At 40.2% G+C, this 16,982-nt stretch overlaps 2 protein-coding genes across 4 annotated transcripts in view; one reads left to right on the forward strand and one right to left on the reverse strand.

Annotated features, from left to right (window-relative positions):
* Positions 1-2,245, reverse strand: part of PLAG1 (PLAG1 zinc finger) — a 94,833-nt gene extending 92,588 nt beyond the window's left edge. For all 3 annotated transcript variants that reach the window (XM_029591310.1, XM_029591312.1, XM_029591309.1), the window contains exon 1: positions 2,093-2,245. The gene's annotated coding sequence lies outside the window, so the exon portion shown is untranslated. The remainder of the gene's footprint in view (positions 1-2,092) is intronic.
* Positions 2,246-2,546: 301 nt separating this feature from the next.
* CHCHD7 (coiled-coil-helix-coiled-coil-helix domain containing 7) overlaps positions 2,547-16,982 on the forward strand; it is a 66,912-nt gene continuing 52,476 nt past the window's right edge. The window contains exon 1 of the mRNA XM_029591313.1: positions 2,547-2,685. The gene's annotated coding sequence lies outside the window, so the exon portion shown is untranslated. The remainder of the gene's footprint in view (positions 2,686-16,982) is intronic.

Consider the following 16,982-nt stretch of genomic DNA (forward strand, 5'->3'; position numbering starts at 1 on the left):
AAAAGGTGAACAAAAATGTCTAACTACTCTCAACAGATTTTTATGAAGATTAGGCATATTAGTTGCTCTTTAAAAAATGTTTTCCCCAGTTGTGGACATACATATATATACTGGTTCTATCCACTTCTACAAAATGGGTATAAAATAAATAATTTAGGATTACAACTCTTACACTATAGATCTTTCTCTTGCAAAATCCAATAGCTTATTGGTGGCACAAAGAATTTAGAACACTAAATAGTTTTGAGAGAGATTTTACAGAAAATAAGTTTTTTGCCTTTTTTGAATATCATCTCTACATTTTTGTCTGTCATATGTATATTTGGTCATACTTTGATTTAAACCCTTCACAGGATCAAATTACCCTAGTTTAGACTTCAGGAGCAAATTCTGCCTATGTGATGGCTGATCTAGAAGAGAGAAGCTGTCTCTTTAAAATGCCCTCCTCTGTGCTTGATCCCACGTGGAGCAAACATCAGCAGCACTTCGGCATTTACTTCAATGTGATGCAAAAGGCATAGTCGGGGGGGGGAGCTTACATTACAAAGTCAGCTTTTTTTTTTTTTTAAATAAAGTCAAAGCAAATCCAGGAAAGAAAACACCACCAAAAAAGTCGTACTAATTAAGATGCATTTCTTCCCTTGCACTGCAATATTACCCTCAATCTCACAACATAAAAAATAAAGTTTCCATAGGATGCTATAACAAACCTTGCACATTCAAACGCATCAAATGGTTGATTTTTCTCGCTGCCTGACTCAAAACTCCCGATATCAAGGAAATACCAATAGATCGCCATGTGAATGAAGAAATATATATATATATATATATATATATATATAACCCTACACCAACCATATATCCTTTCTACAACTTAACCTAAGAAATGCAACCAGAAGTTCCCAAATCCTTCAGCATCAAAACTTCAGCATTTCAATTCCTTCTTCTCACATTCACGTTTCTCCTGACATTTTAACAACTTTTCCTTTTCGGGGGGTGGGGGGGAAGAAGTCTTAGAAAATTTTTTAAAAAGTTTCAAGCGTCCGGCGTGTGCAAACTCGCAACGAGCTGGCGGGGAAACGTTTCAGCCTTTGCATCTTCAAAAGAAAAAAGGCAGCAGCAGGCGACAGCGCAGTTTTTGCTTTTTTTTTTGGGGGGGGGGGAGAGGGGGGGTATTTCAGAGGATATTTTTGTGGATGTGAGCCTTTCTTTGGTAATTTTGTTATGCCTCCGTTCTCCCTCCATTTTGGTTGTTTATGATACTGACAAGTTGTCCCTTCCATCCGTCCTCTCCTCCCCCACCCCAGACTCGTTTCACACTTTCCTCCCCCCACCCCATTCAAAGTGGCGCTCAAACCCCGGCCACCCACACCTCCCTCAAATATTTCACCACCTCTCGGCAAAAGTCAGAGTTCACAAAAGCTTCCCTGTCCCCTCTCACCGCCACCCCCAAAACCAAAAACAAAACAAAACTCCTTCAAAAAGCTTTAGGCGGCTAACCGGAATGGTTTCACCTCCCAGCACCTATTTTTGTGCAAAAACTGTGGACAGTTCGGCTGCAAATGGGAATTTTGAGGATTTTTTTTTCCGCTTGCTGCTTCTTTTGCACGGTCTCTGCGTCTAATGTCTTCCTCGCTCTCCCTCCCTTTCTGGTTTTTTAGCCCGCTGTCACAATATTAAACGACAAGAAAGGGGGGAGAAAACCTTCTCAAAAAATGGGGGGGAAAAAAAAAAAACACAGCTCAAAACCTCACGTTCAAAAACTCTCTCTCTTCTCCCCTCCCCCCATAACTTCACAAACTCCCTTTAACTCTCTTCCCGAAATCCCTCCGGGCCTTTCTGAGAGGGGGGCAAAACAAAAAAAAAAAAAAAGTCCAGTTCTTGACTTGTCATATTTTTTTTTCCTCTGGAATTTTTTGGCTTGTTTTCCACACCTTCCTCTCCCTTTCTCGGAGATCCCTAGCAGCGGGGCTGATTAGAACAAACTTTTTTTTTTTCCCCCGTGCTCTCACCCTTCTCCCATAATTTAAATAACCCTGATATTTTCAATCTAAAAGGTGGTAACACTCCACAAAATCCAGTGCAAACTCACCGCGGGAGCTTTAACATCCTTTCTACGGTCGATTTCCAGGCTTTAAACAATTTTCCGAATTTTTAATAATTTTTTTCTCATATTTTTTGCTGGACGCTGCGGGCCTGGAAATTGTTTGCTCTCCCCTCTTTCCAGCAGCCATTGTAGTGTATGCGCTGCGGTGCATCCAAACCTGCGGCGGACGTTGCGCCCACCCCCGGGGACGACCTCCTCTGCGCTCCCATTCGCTCTTGCTGCGCGCCATTCACGCCGCTCGCCGTACCCGTTGACTGAATCGCCTGTCAGTCCCGACGGACTGGGCGGGCGCCAGTGGTGGCGGGGAGGGGGGAGAAGGGGCGGGCTGGTGCGCCGAGGCGAAGGAGGCGGGGCAGGGCTGGCAGTCATTGGTTTCCCGCGTTGGTCGTCAGGAAACGGAGCGCAGGTCGGGCGTCTGGGGAAGCGGATTGGCGCACTGAGAAGTCAGTTGCGTTGGGGGGCACGGGCTAAGGTAGCGGGTTAGATTGCGCCCATACATAATACGCGGAGTGAGGGCTTGACGTATTTCGAATTGGTGCGCTCGTGCTCGCAGTCAAGCACTGGGAGCGGTGGGGGAGGTAAGTCTAGCTGCGGCGTGACCGCTACAGTCCCCCCGCGCCTCAGGCAAGGAAACCGGCTCCTCGGGCCAGGAGCGGCGAAGGTGGTGCTGCTGCCGCCGGAGACTCTTGCGTGCTGTTGTATCTCGCTCTGTCCCTGAGAGCAGGAGGCTGCCTGCTCGCACGACCTTCGTCTCTTTACCCCGGCTCGGTCCCGCTGTCTCTCTCTCTGCGGAATAGCCGGGTACATCTTCCTCTTTCCCCCCCCCCCCCCCCCCCCGTGATTTTCTTCCGGTGCTTGCCGGCCGATGGAAATCCGTATGGCCGCCTCCTTTCCGCTTGTGCCTGGGACATAGTGGAGACTCGCGGAACAGGAAGGTTACCCGCATGGGACGAGTATGAGAGAAGACTCCGTCCTGGCTTTTAAGTCCTGCTTTAAGTCAAGCACTAACACACCAATTTGGCCTTCATGCCCTTCGAGCTTTGTAGATTGCCGAACCTTCTGGGTTTTTTTTTCTTCGTAAGTTGCTAAGATTCTATGGCCTTGTTAGGTACCTCGTCTCGCTAGCAAGAACTGGCTTGAACCTGGATGCCTTTAATATTGTTAGAAACACATTCCAGCGCTTTCCTCTCCCCCCAAAGTAGTAGTGGTGCTAGCTCTCGTTAGTGTCCCTGGCACACCACTCAAATGTTGTAACTATGTATTTTAACTGAGATCATATTAAAGCAGCATGCTTAATTGCTATCAAATTCATGAGGTATCTACCTAGTGCCCTTTAATTTCTGTTTGAAATGCATTGGACCTTGTTAGCTCGGAGTTGAAAAGTTGTTCAGGAAAATGGGAGAAGAAACACGCTTGTTTTCATATGCAAATCCTAGGTGTATGCCATCTGACGTTGGTGAGTTTTTTTTTTAAAATAATCCATTGAGGTCCTTCAATCCCATGTTCTACAGTATAGGTAGAAATCTACTTGGACAACCTTTTGGATGATATAATTGCAAAATCTTGGTTACAACTAACAATCACTCTTTCCCCCCCCCCCCCCTTCTTGCCCCTTGCATGCAAGGAGCTATTTGCTGAATAGCTAGGATAAGGGAGAAAGGGGTGGCATTTAAGGCAGCTGAACGATTAAGTTGGATTAGAAAAAGTTCTTAAATTAGAGGACAGGATAAAGAGACATATCTAACCCCCCAGAGAACTATATAGATCATCTCTAGTACTCTCTATCACCCCCCAAAGAACTCTCAGGTCATCTATGAATCCTTGGCAGTCTAAAATCAAATACCCAGCCTTATACCTATCACCTGTTTCTTTAGCCTACATTAGGCTCCGTAGCATTTACGTTATGTTATTAACCCCATATATCTGTATCCAAGTTCCATCTACCTGTTCATTGTAAGACATTAACTTGTCATTGTTTCTGTTTAGAATGTAAACCGAATTGATCAGTAACTCTGTTATTGGAAAGTCGGTATATAAAAGTGCTAAATAAATATATTTATAGATATGCTATTTATTTATTTAAAGGCTTTTATATACCGGAGTTCATGTACTAGTACATACCACTTCGGTTTACACAGAACCAATATTGGAAAATTACATCAAACAAGTGGGTATAAAATAACAAGGCTAACTTTGTAGGAACTTAGAACTTGAGGTAAAGGAGAGAACAGGACCAAGTGGTAACAGATCAATGTAAATAGCTAAATAATAAATACAACTTCTTGCTACGCTATTTGTAATGTCAGTCATGATGCTTGTAATTAAGTCATGTACAGTCTATTAAGGGCAGTCTTAAAAAAAAAAAATGCACCAAATTCATTTTCAGTTAATGCTGTATTCATATTTCACTAGTAGTTTTACTCTGTGGTACTTTTTTGATTAGTCAAATCTTCAAAAGGGATTTACAAAGATTTTGCAATACATGAAGCTTTAAAGGCACATGGATCACGCCAGCTGCTCTGACAATTAGTATTAGGTCTACCCATTAAGCAGTGCAAGGCATTGGGATTACTCTTTTGGGCAGCTCTGCAGTCCTCTCCTAGATGCATGCCTGACTATTCTGGTTTTCCACAATGAAAAGGTATGCAAATTGTGTACATTGGGTCTCCAGTATATACAAATATCTCATGCCTATTCCTTATAGATTAGAGATGTGATTCGGCTGAACCTTTCTGTTTGGCCTTCATAATCAGCCTCCATGGGAAATTTTGTTTTCCTGCGGTTCAGGCTGATTTTATTTTGAATGCCCAGAAACCAAAACCCCAACCCTTCAAATACAATTAATTGCAACCCCCATCCTCCTGATGCCCCCCAAGACTTACTGAAAGTACCTGGTGGTCCAGCGGGGTCCTGGGAGCGATCTCCCCCTCTCGGGCCATTGGCTGCCACTAACCAAAATGGTGCCGATGGCCCTTTGCCCTTACCATGTGACGGGGGCTATTGGTGCCATTGGCTGGCCTCTGTCACATGGTAGGAGCAATGGATGGCTGGTGCCATTAGTCTAGGGGGGGGGTTGCAATTAAAATTGAAGGGTTGAAGTGCACGGGTTTTTTTTTAATGTACCCTTTCTCTGCCCCCCCCCCAAAAAAATACAATAAGAGAACCACATGAAATTTCATGGGTTTCCTTACGTTTCATTGCCCCCCCCCCCCAAAAAACATTATGAAATAGGAAACATCAACTCTGTTTCCTATTTCGTTGCAAGCAAATGCACATCCCTATTATAGATATCCTGAAAACGTCATCAGTTAGGTGTTCCTCTGAGAGGGTTGGGAAACACTGCTGTTGGGCAGCAATACAGTGGCTATAAAATGTCTGCACCTCCAAAATATTTCTTTTGTTACTTCATAACCTGGAAGTAAAATGTGTTAAACCAGTGCTTGTTCCATGTTTGTATATGTCCTAGCAAGTGAAATATTTGCCACAGTTACTTAGAAAATAAAACCGGAATAGTTTGGGTGGAAACATGTCCACCTTCCCCACCTCTTTGTATTTCCTAAATACTTAAAGCCTTGGTATAACCAGTAGACTTTGAAAGCACACACCAGTAACTTGTCCCTTCCAGTCTTGTATTGCTTCACATGATAAATTTAGCAATTTATTTTGGTTCTCTCAACTGGGTAGTTCATTCAAAGCACAGACAAAACCATGAGCCACCAGTGAGTTGTCAAAAGAACTTCTAGACAAAGTTGTGGCAAGGCAGACACACTGGCTATATAGATTGCAAAGTGCACAGTCTCACATTTGAGTAGGTAAAACTTGAAAAATGATCTAAGGGTATAGATGTTACTATGGACAATAAAACAGCAAACATGTATGTGTACTTGAAAATACATAAAAATATTTAAAGGTGGTATTTTTACCCCCATCTAAATCAGGATGTTTAGTAACCTCTTCTAACAAATACTGGCCCAGTGGCATGTTTGTGGTGGCAGTACCCTAAGGTAGCTATGTTTTGGTAATCAAAATATAAAATTGATAAGCTATTTGGCTAATGTTCCATGGGACCCTGATATCTGTTTGCGTGTTCCAAAGAAATTGAGCAATACGAGCATAAAGTAACTGCCACACTTCTTGATAGCAGCAAGCTGCACTATTGCCTTAAACTGGAAAAATCCACAAACAATCAGAACCACAATGTGATTAACAAAGTTGTGGAAACTACATAATATGAAACTAATTATAGCTAAATAAAATAGAAAAGTTTTGTTGTTTTTTTTTTGGGGGGGGGGGTGCTCTTTCATAAAGCCTATGGAAAGATCTCATGAAGTTGTAACTATGCCCCTTAACTCTTTTTTGAAAAAAAAATTTTGTGTGTATGTATATTAAACACACACATAGTGGCTTTCAAAAGTATTTGACCCTGTAAAAAGTCAGATGTGTGGATTACAAATGATACTCAGATTGTTCTTGACAGTGTGTTTATTGCAAACCAGTATGCTATTAAAATACACTTTCAAAGGCACATCTGATTATTTCTCTATCTTTTATAAAATGAGAAACTGAAAAATGCTACGTGCGTAAGTATTCAATCCGTTCAGACTAGTACTTGGTAGAAACACCTTTTGCTGAAATAGCTTTAAGTCTGTGTGGGTGAGATCTACCAGTTTTGGGAGTGATTTTGCCCACTTTCTGGTAGATTTGCTCCAAGTTCATGTTGGTTGGATGGTGCTTATGGACTGCAATTTTTAAATAGTGCCACAGATGCTCAGTTGGCTTGAGATATGACTTGGCTATTGTAGAACATTCACCTTTTGCTGAACCACTCCTCTGTTGCTTTGGCCTTGTCCTGCTGAAAGGTGACATTTCTCCCAAGTTTTAGATTTTTAGCAGACTGAAGCAGCATGTCTTACAGTATCTCCTCTGTTACACCATCCATCTGTTCTTTAACAAGATACCCAGTCCCCACTGAGAGAAAGCATCTCTATAATATGAAGCAGCCACCCCTATACTTTACTGTTGGGAAGGTGTTTGCTGAGGAATGAGCAATTAGGTTTGTGTTACACACAGCATCTTAAATTTTGGCCAAAAAGCTCCATTTTTGTTTCACCTGATCGCAAAACCTTGTCCTACATTTTAGCTGAGTCACTCTGTTGCTTTCTGGCAAAATCAGACATGCTTTGAAGTGGTTTTTCTTCAGTGATGGCTTCTTTCTAGCCACACTCTCATGCAGATCTCTTTATGGTTGACTGGTGTGCCTTCTCTCCAGGCTGAGGCACTTAACTCTGTAACTCCTTCAAAGTGATTGACATCTCTGGCTTCCCTCACATGTTGTCTCCTTGCTCTGATGCTGAGTTTTGAGGGCCTTGTCTAGATAGTGTTGTTGGTGTGGTGCAGCTTCCATTTCTTCACAATTGATCCAACAGTGCTCACTGGGATAATCAAGCATTTGGATATTTTGTAGCCTTTTCCTGTCTTGTGCATGTCTATACATTTTATCTTTAATGTCCTTAGAATGCTCTTTGGTCTTCATTTTCACAGCTTTCCTTCAGATTCACAGTCTGACCAATGGCACTGGAATTAGAGGGTCTTTTATCCAGAAAAGCTGACCTTTTTAATAATTAACAGAGGCCAATTGTTAGAGCAATATCTTTAATCAGTGTAAACTTGGAGCTTCCGCAGCACAAGGATTAAATACTTAAGTGAGCAGCATTTTTTTAGTTTTAGTTTAAAAAAAAAAAAAAAGTGGAGAAACAATGAATGGTGACTTTGAATTTTATTGCAAACCAGTATGCTCTTAAAGTAAACATACTGCCTGGAACAATCTGTGTGTTATTTGTAATCCACATATCTGCTGACCCTTTTTAGAGGTCCAGTACTTTTGTGTGTGCTACAGTTTTGGGGTTGGTTCATTTATATGGTTATTTAAAAATATAATTTGGTTTTGTAGAGAACAATTTAGATGTATGCAACTGAAATGTAAATTGAACTTTTATTCATGAATGTATTTATAGAATTGGCTACTTGAAGTAATAACCTCGGTTTAAAATAATGCCATAAGTCTTCCTTTTTTTTTTTTATCAAGATCCTGCCTAGATCAGGCAATCTTTCCAAACTGGATGACTGCCTAGATCAGGCAATCTTTCCAAACTGGATGACTGAGCAAGGAAAAGATTGATCTGGCAACTTTTGAAAGAGCTACTAACTTCCATGGCCAAGACTGGTCAAAATGTGCAAGCAGCAATGTCCCAAGCACTCCACAAATGTGGCCTGAATGGTAGGGTGGCAAAAAGGAAGCCATTACTCTGATGAAACCAAAATTAGAACTCTTGGCCTGAATGAAAACCATTGTTTCGTATAAACCAGGCAGAGAGCCATTCCTACATAAAGCATGAGGCTGTACCATGTTAATGGGGATCTTTCTCATTGGCAGGTACTGGGGCACTTTTCAGGATAGAAGGGACAATAAATGGAGAAAAGCACAGAAATGGCCTTTGCATTCTGCTTCCCTTTGCAAGAAAAGCGAAAAGCATAGAACTCTGTGGAGGATATGATTGCTATCCATCAATAGGAGACTTAGTGAGAGGGATTTGGTTAGCAAAAATACTAATAGTAATGTTGCTGAATTTTTTAGCACTTGGTCAGTAAAGGTTGCTGTTTTATGGCATAACATCAGGGGTAGGCAACTCTGGTCCTTGAGTTCTGCAAACCAGTTAGGTCTTCAGGCTTGTTAATACTGAAGATCAGAGTTGCCTACCCTTGGCATCTATCATGATCTTCCTTTCAGATCTGACTCATCAGCAAGCATTCCAGCTGTTTACCCGAGCATGTTTCAAGGGGATACTGTCTCAGTGAGAGAATGTTCTCTCCATCTAGTTGACAAAGATATTAAATGTGAAAGGTTTGAAGTTCCTACAGAAACGTCATGTGTGGTTTGTACATATAAACTGCAACATTTTAAGCTCTGTTCTGATAACAGCTGAATGGTTAATTTTTACTGTACTTAGATTTAAGTAACGTCATAAAATAACATGGCTGCGTTTGGTATTAAGTGTGGGTGGGGGGGTGAATAAAACATTGATACCAGATCTTTCATGTTTGTGTTCACTTTTTCAGGTCCCATATGGCTCTCTTCTACTAAAATTCCAGTCCTCTCCAGGATCAATATGATTACTAGATTTTCTTTGTACTAGAGAATCCAGTAAAAGGCATCGGTGTGGGATAGCAGCATTGTTTTACTAAGATTCATAATGGTAGCTGAGGAATCTTCAGAAATTTTTAAACAGTTTTAGCTAACAGCTGAAATATCTAAATTTAGTATGGATTTTTAAGCAGTACAACTACACTTCAACTGTACCAGTAAGTCCATTACATGTTCTTGCTCTTACCACCACCCACTCTAAGGATATGCTGCCAATTGTCATCTGTACAAGCATGACTGCTTGCAAGAAATTGCTAGTTTATTCTTTTTACCCTCCTTTGGAAGATCCTAGCATGTCAGCTAGCTGAATTGTATCTGTCCCTAGTTATATCTGAGTGTTTCAAAGTTCTGCTTCTCCTTTGACCTGGCTGACATGGTTCACCTTGCCCTGAGACAGCAAAGCAGCTCTGCTGCTATTTTATGGACCTCAGCCTTTTTTTGTTGCCCATTTTTGATCCTCTACAGTTTAGAGGAGCATATCCATTTTCATATCTAAATCACTTAGGTTCCTTATGTTTATCCCAGATCTCACCTACTTACCACTGCTTATTTTTTCCTCCTATGCTACTGGGCTTCTGTGAAGGCATAAAATACTTGCTAGATTTTTCTGTTTATGTTCAGGTACTGCAGGACAATCTGAGAGTCCATTAACACAGCTCTTTTTTTTTTTTTTTTCTTTTCACCTCAAATATCTGAATTTAATATGGGTGTTAAAATCACTATTGTGAGCCATCTTGCAGTGTTTAAGGCTCCTAGTAGCATTATGTCAAGTCTTAAGTATTCTGAATGCTAATTGGCTTCTATCAGAGCTGAGAGCACCCAAAGAAAACTTTTGAACACTGCTCTTCTGCCTTACAAGCTACTCATGTTCCCTTCTGATTGTAGAAAAAAATTAACTCTCCCGATGACAGCTGCTAATCCACCTGAGAAATGATTTACAAAGGAGTAAAGACTAAAGATGCCTTTGGAAAGTGAGACTAAATGTCCTATTGGGATTTGGCATAATCATTAGTCAAACTTCCTTGAATATCATTTTTTGATTTTGAAAATTTACATTTAAGAAGTTTATTCACTATCATATTCATTAATGGTGGTGACATAAACATTGGCCATATCTGACCATTGTTGTCACTGAGGGAATTTTCAAAATCAAAATTCCACACTTTTAGGATGATGGGAGATAAAAACAATAGTGGAAAGCTAGGTAGTTGCAAAGAACGGCAAGGGCCTATGACATGTTCAGGTCCATCTGCTAAAAATGGACCTTGTTTAAAATAGGAGGATTTAAAAACACTCTGGCATTGATTGCAGCACATATAGATTACTGAAATAGTGTACAGGTAGGCTTTGTTGCCTCACATAGGGGTAGATTTTTTAAAAAGATGTGCAATTTTATAATATGTGCATGCTGGCAAATGGCCACTGTAGGGGCTGTTCCCAGCCCCCCCCCCCCCCCCCGGACTGCCCTTTGAGGCCCGGCCACAAGCGTGTGTAACCCCTGTTTACATGCACGGGCCATTTAAAATTGGCCCATTAAATTGTTATAACTAATTCAGAATACACTATGCATAGTGAAAATGTAGAATGCAGGATGTATTCCTTTGATATTAAAAATATTACATTGGCTTCCTGTAAAATGGTGATCCTATTTAAAACTTGTAGTAGTGGTGTGTTGAATCACCCAAAATTTGCACCCAATTACTTAGCTTTGCAATTTGCATGATACCTGTTGCCTCATGCACTCTGCTCAATGGATGGCAAATTGTTCTTAAAAATGAGGCTTAAGAACACACTGAATGTTCTATTTTGCTCCATTCCTTAGGTAATACATTCCAAAGGAATTACTGCTGATGGAGGACTTGACAACCTTCAAGTGTCTAAAGACCTGGCTGTTCAACAGAGCTTTTAAGAATTATGTTTTGTTTTTTATTTAATTTTAGCAGTTGCATAGATATAACATTTGGACAAGGAATATTATGTATTCTCTTAACTGGCTAATTTGATTTTATTGAATTTTTGACTGACTTATGCTTAATTTCATCTTTTTAGATCTTTAAAATTGTTTTGTTGGAACATGTTTTAGGTGTTTGTAGCTTTTCTAATTTAGTTGGTTTTATAACATTCCTTTAGCACTTGATGGAAAAGAGTGTAAAAATCAACAAGTGGTAGCCCAACAGAGGCTGTTTCTACTAAGCTCGAAGGTAACCCCAAGGAGGAGGAGGAAATGGCTGGGCCAGCAAAACATTTTTTCTTTCTGATTGGATTTGTTCTTCATAAATATGCAGGATAAAAGTTTGACACACAAGTGGGTGATGCCATCCTGATGGTGCTTGGTAGGAGAAGCTTTTAGTTTAGCTGACTTCCTGCAGCTCCAATAAGACAAGTTACTGGTAGGAGCTTCCCAAACATGCCCTGGGCTTTCCACAGCCCAGTTGGGTTTTCAGGATATCTACAATGAGTGTGCATGGGATAAATTTGCATATGAGACTCCATAGTATGCAAATCTATCATGCATATTCATTGTGGACAACCTGAAAAACCCACTGGGTGTGGTGTCTACAGGACAGGTTTGGGCAGCCTTCAAGGAGATGGACGTGGCTTACAACTTTAAATAAAAGAAAAAATCTCTACTTTTATTTGTAAATTTTTTTTTAATTGAATTTGATGTAGCTTCTTTTTAACTGTGTGGAGGCATCTCTCATATAGCCTCATGATCACTGTATGAGGTTTTTGTTCCCTTTGCATGATATCCTTTATTCTGCTGCCAGTGCTTCAGTCCCTAACAGCCAAAAGATAGTCACCCTGAAAGATTTCCTGGACTCTCCTTAGCCCTCAACCTTAAGAGGAAACCTTCAAAAGCTGTGGTCTTTTTTTTTTTTTTTTTAATTGTACTTTATATATGGGTTGGAAAAGCGAAGTTAATTATCTGATACAATAAGATACACAAATATGAGCAATACTAAACATAAAACAATCTGCATACAGTACAAAACATGCATGACCCAAAGCAAGTTTAGCTCTATTTTAAGCTTGGATCCTGATCCAAGTTTAAAAAAAAAAAAAAAAAGCATTCCTTATGCTCTGTGCCATGTGTCAATGCACTCTTGGTACAGGTACCATTCCCCCACTAGCAAAGAGGGAGGTAAGTGGTGCTCCTGAATGCAGAAGTACCCTCATGCCATCCCAAGATTTCAGTGCAAAGCTACCAAAAAACTCTTCCATGCTTGATGCAGGAAATTAGGGTGGCCTGAAGTAGGACATTCAGCAGAATCCATATTTTTGGCATAGACAATATCTACCCTCTCAACTAGAGATCCAGTGGAAGAATTATTGGTACCAAAATTTTAGTGCTGAAGGGCTTGTTCGTGCTAAATATAAGCATGCTATTTCACACCAAGCATCACTTGTAATGCTCAAGGTTTACTAGCTATGCCAATTTAGTAGCTATGGTCATTAGTATTTCTATTACCCAAAGGGAAATGTTCCTTTTTGTGGAGAAAATGTCTGGAATTTGCAAAAGGGGTCTGAGCTGTCAATTACCATCTCCCCTGTAAATGGACATATCTCCTATTTTGGACACAGTTGAGGTTGTTCAACTGTCCCTACTGTCTTTCTCTTCCCCCTCCCCCCCCCCCCCCCCCCCCCCAATCAAGGCAGGGAATGAAATGGTCCAGATGCAAAACAATTATCAGGCCTGGGAATCTCTCTTCCAAGGATAGATCAGTACCTGAAGATTCTCCTATTGCTTAGTCTCAGCATCCCAGGATGATATTGCTTCCTGAAGATGTCTTATCCCACTTTTGTTCAGAAAATGGTAAAAGTATTACTTAATTTTCAACAAGAAGCAGACTATAGATAAGGTGGCTGGGTTAGTTTAAATTCATTGAGACACTCGAGCAGTGCAGTTCATAGACTTCTAAGTGGACTTCAAGCCAGCATGTGATATTCCATTATCTTTCCTTCTGGGAGCAAAAAAATTACATCAAATAGAGTACCCTGTTCCAGCTCATCTCAAGGTAGTTAACACATTCAGTATTCAGTCAGTATTTTAAAAACAGCAAAATGCTTAGACACATTTCATTACTTCTCCATCTAAGGATGCTAGCTAACATAGCAAAGAAGGATTTTCTGTTGACCATTCTTAACTTAAGGATAGCTGCTCATCAGATCTATAACCAATTGAGATGTTTTCTTGTAATTGACTAACTCTTGTTTGTTGTTTTTATACTTTTTTTTTGCATCTTTTGTATTTCTTGTTTCTGCATCTTTAGTTGTGTTTTATTGTAAGTTACTTAGTATGTTTTATTGGTGTTAAGTATGGTTGTATTATAAATTGCCTAGTGCTATGGCAGTAGGCTATTAATCTGGAATAAAGAGATATATATGTGTGGTCTACCAAAGCTACATGACATTCCTATCAGTAACTCAAGAATTTGAGGAATATGGTAAATACCTTAATAGATCTGTCTGATTCTTATAATACTTCTGGACCATTAGCCATTATTACTGGACCTAAAAGAGTTGCTTGGCTATGTGGTTTGAGACTACAGGAGAGCATGCATGACAAGATGGCAGATGTTCCATGCACAGGTGCCAGTGTCTTTAGAGAAAAAGCAAAAGAAACTGTGGATGCTGTCAATTATATTACCCTGCTCACTTTTCAGCAGCTACTACAGAACTGTTGCCAGAAGGTGACAAGGGGTCCAGTGGCTCTTTCCACACCTGCCTGTTACCAAATTTGATAGAGGCAGAGACAGGATCCCCCTGCTCATAAAGCAGGAGGCACTGCTACAAACATTTTGCACTATTAAGGCAAGGTGCTAGGCATGCATTTCTGTGCATTCTCTAGACAGAAGAACCTAAGTAACACAAAATCCCTGCCTAGTTTCAGCCACCAAGAAAAATTACTACTAAAATTATTCAAGAGCATGAATCAAAAATCCTTCTATATAGAAGTGGGACAAATCCTAATATAAAAATCTGCATCTCACAAACTCTCTCCCCCCCCCCCCCCCCCCCCAAACAAAGGTGCACAGCAAAACAAGGACATTTCCCCCTTACCATTCACAATAGAAAACAATATTCAAATACTGTTACTGAGATAACAGGAAAACTCTCCACTACCAGGAACATTGTATAATACAAAGTCCTGCAAAAACTATAGAAATACTGCCATACCATAACACACAACTGCCAGCCTCAAAACAGTAAGAAAAGCCAACATTGCAAATATTACGACAGGCCCTAAAACACTTATACATCTCCTATTAGGGGAAACAGAACAAGTCAGGCTGCTATAAGATCCCTTTTATAGAAACTACATGCTAGCAGAATACTTCACCTAAGTCATACATGCAGAACACAGACAGACCTTCGCCAAATACAGAGACCAAATGTATAAATACAAACATGCAGACAAACTGAATTGGAAACCACAAGCAGCCAGACTCTTATATACATTGCAACAATGGAAAAACTCAAACATTGTATTTGATGGTTTTGAGAAATAGCAATCGGGAAATAAAATATCAATAATAGTCAAACTATACTAACACAAATATTTCAAAACTAACATCCAATAATTTAAAACTCATAAATTAAGTTTCCCAAACAAAATATTTCCAAACATCAGACATATCAAATACCCTATTAAAACTAATAAGGATTTAAAATGTCCACATTCTCCATACCTGGGAACTTTTTTTGATTTCCAGTCACCCTGAGATAAGAACACAAGAACATAAGAAAATGCCATACTGGGTCAGACCAAGGGTCCATCAAGCCCAGCATCCTGTTTCCAACAGTGGCCAATCCAGGCCATAAGAACCTGGCAAGTTCCCAAAAACTAAGTCTATTCCATGTTACCATTGCTAATGGCAGTGGCTATTCTCTAAGTGAACTTAATAGCAGGTAATGGACTTCTCCAAGATCTTATCCAATCCTTTTTAAACACAGCTATACTAACTGCACTAACCACATCCTCTGGCAACAAATTCCAGAGTTTAATTATGCGTTGAGTAAAAAAGAACTTTCTCCGATTAGTTTTAAATGTGCCCCATGCTAACTTCATGGAGTGCCCCCTAGTCTTTCTACTATCCGAAAGAGTAAATAACAGATTCACATCTACCCGTTCTAGACCTCTCATGATTTTAAACACCTCTATCATATCCCCCCTCAGTCGTCTCTTCTTCAAGCTGAAAAGTCCTAACCTCTTTAGTCTTTCCTCATAGGGGAGTTGTTCCATTCCCCTTATCATTTTGGTAGCCCTTCTCTGTACCTTCTCCATCGCAATTATATCTTTTTTGAGATGCGGCGACCAGATTGCAGTGAATTAATAGGGGTGAGTGTTCACAAACGTTCTCTCTCATATGCATACATACACATACTCTGACTCATTCACATGCTAACACATACACACAAACATTCTATCATACACAAGCTCCCTTTGACTTACACACACATGCTCACATTCGCTCACACTCACTTCCTCTCACACAGATGTTCTTTCTATTATACACACATGCCCCCATCTCTTACATGCTATTGCGCACACACACACTCCCTTTCATTCACAATAGGCTCTCAACACATGCTCATACACCCTCTCACTGGGCTTCTCCATATTTTTTTCCTGGAGTCTGCAGGGGGTGGGAGAGGGTCCAGCCGCACAGCCAGGGATTCAGGAAACGGATGCTTGTAAGTTCGGCGTCTGTTTCCTGCACCTGACTGCCAGTGGTTTTTTTTGGTTTTGTGTTTTTTTTTTTTAACTTAATTTAGTTTAGTTTTTCCTTCTACTTAATATTAAGTAGGAGGCAGTACAGAAGTGTGTTCTGCTTTCCTGTACTAGTTTAAGGAGCACTCAGCAATTAATGCCTGCTCCGGACAGGCATTAAGTTCTGGACCTTTTTTGCAGCAGGAGTGAATAGCTAATAAGCTCATTCACATGCATTTGCATGTGAACGCTATTAGTTTCACTCCGTGTTGGACAGGTGTTTGTAGAGGCGCTCTGCCCCGAAGTAAGTAATCTTAGCACCATCATATTAAAGCAGTAGTCCAAATTTCCTTTGCAAATCTCAGATTATTGCATCACATCAAGCCTATATTAGATTTTAGGACAGTAGCACTGATCCACCCAGATATTTCTCCTGTCCTTAAACAGTTTCACTGGTTACCTATACAACATATTCAATATAAGTTAGCCATAATTATGCATAATTTCCTCCCTCTTTATTCTGTGGGCAAATGTAACTAACTGCAAGCTCTAGTCTTATGTTTCTTATACTCACTCATCTTCCTCAACAGGATAGTTTTGAAGACTAATCCTGAACTTTTACCAAAAGGAGTTTCTTCTTTCCATTTAAATACATATTGTCACTGTATTTTCCTAGACTGGATGCCCATCAGAGTGGACTGCAGAAGACTTTATTATTCTGTTTAGACTGTACAAAAAGTCTTCACACCTCCATCTTTCAGCCCAGTTAAGCAGGAGGTACCAGTTATAAGGAGAACTCAGATAAATTTGGATATGATTAATTGCAACAGGTGATACAATCAGGACTACATCTTCAAAGTAAAGTGAAATCTGATCAGTTTTGGACTACCTTCATTGGCAAATCTTGGTTTTGCTTATTAGTTGAATATCTTCTATAGAAGAGGTGAGTTTTTGAGGCTGAC

This window comes from Rhinatrema bivittatum, chromosome 2 (genome assembly GCF_901001135.1).
Source record: "Rhinatrema bivittatum chromosome 2, aRhiBiv1.1, whole genome shotgun sequence".
NCBI lineage: Eukaryota > Metazoa > Chordata > Amphibia > Gymnophiona > Rhinatrematidae > Rhinatrema > Rhinatrema bivittatum.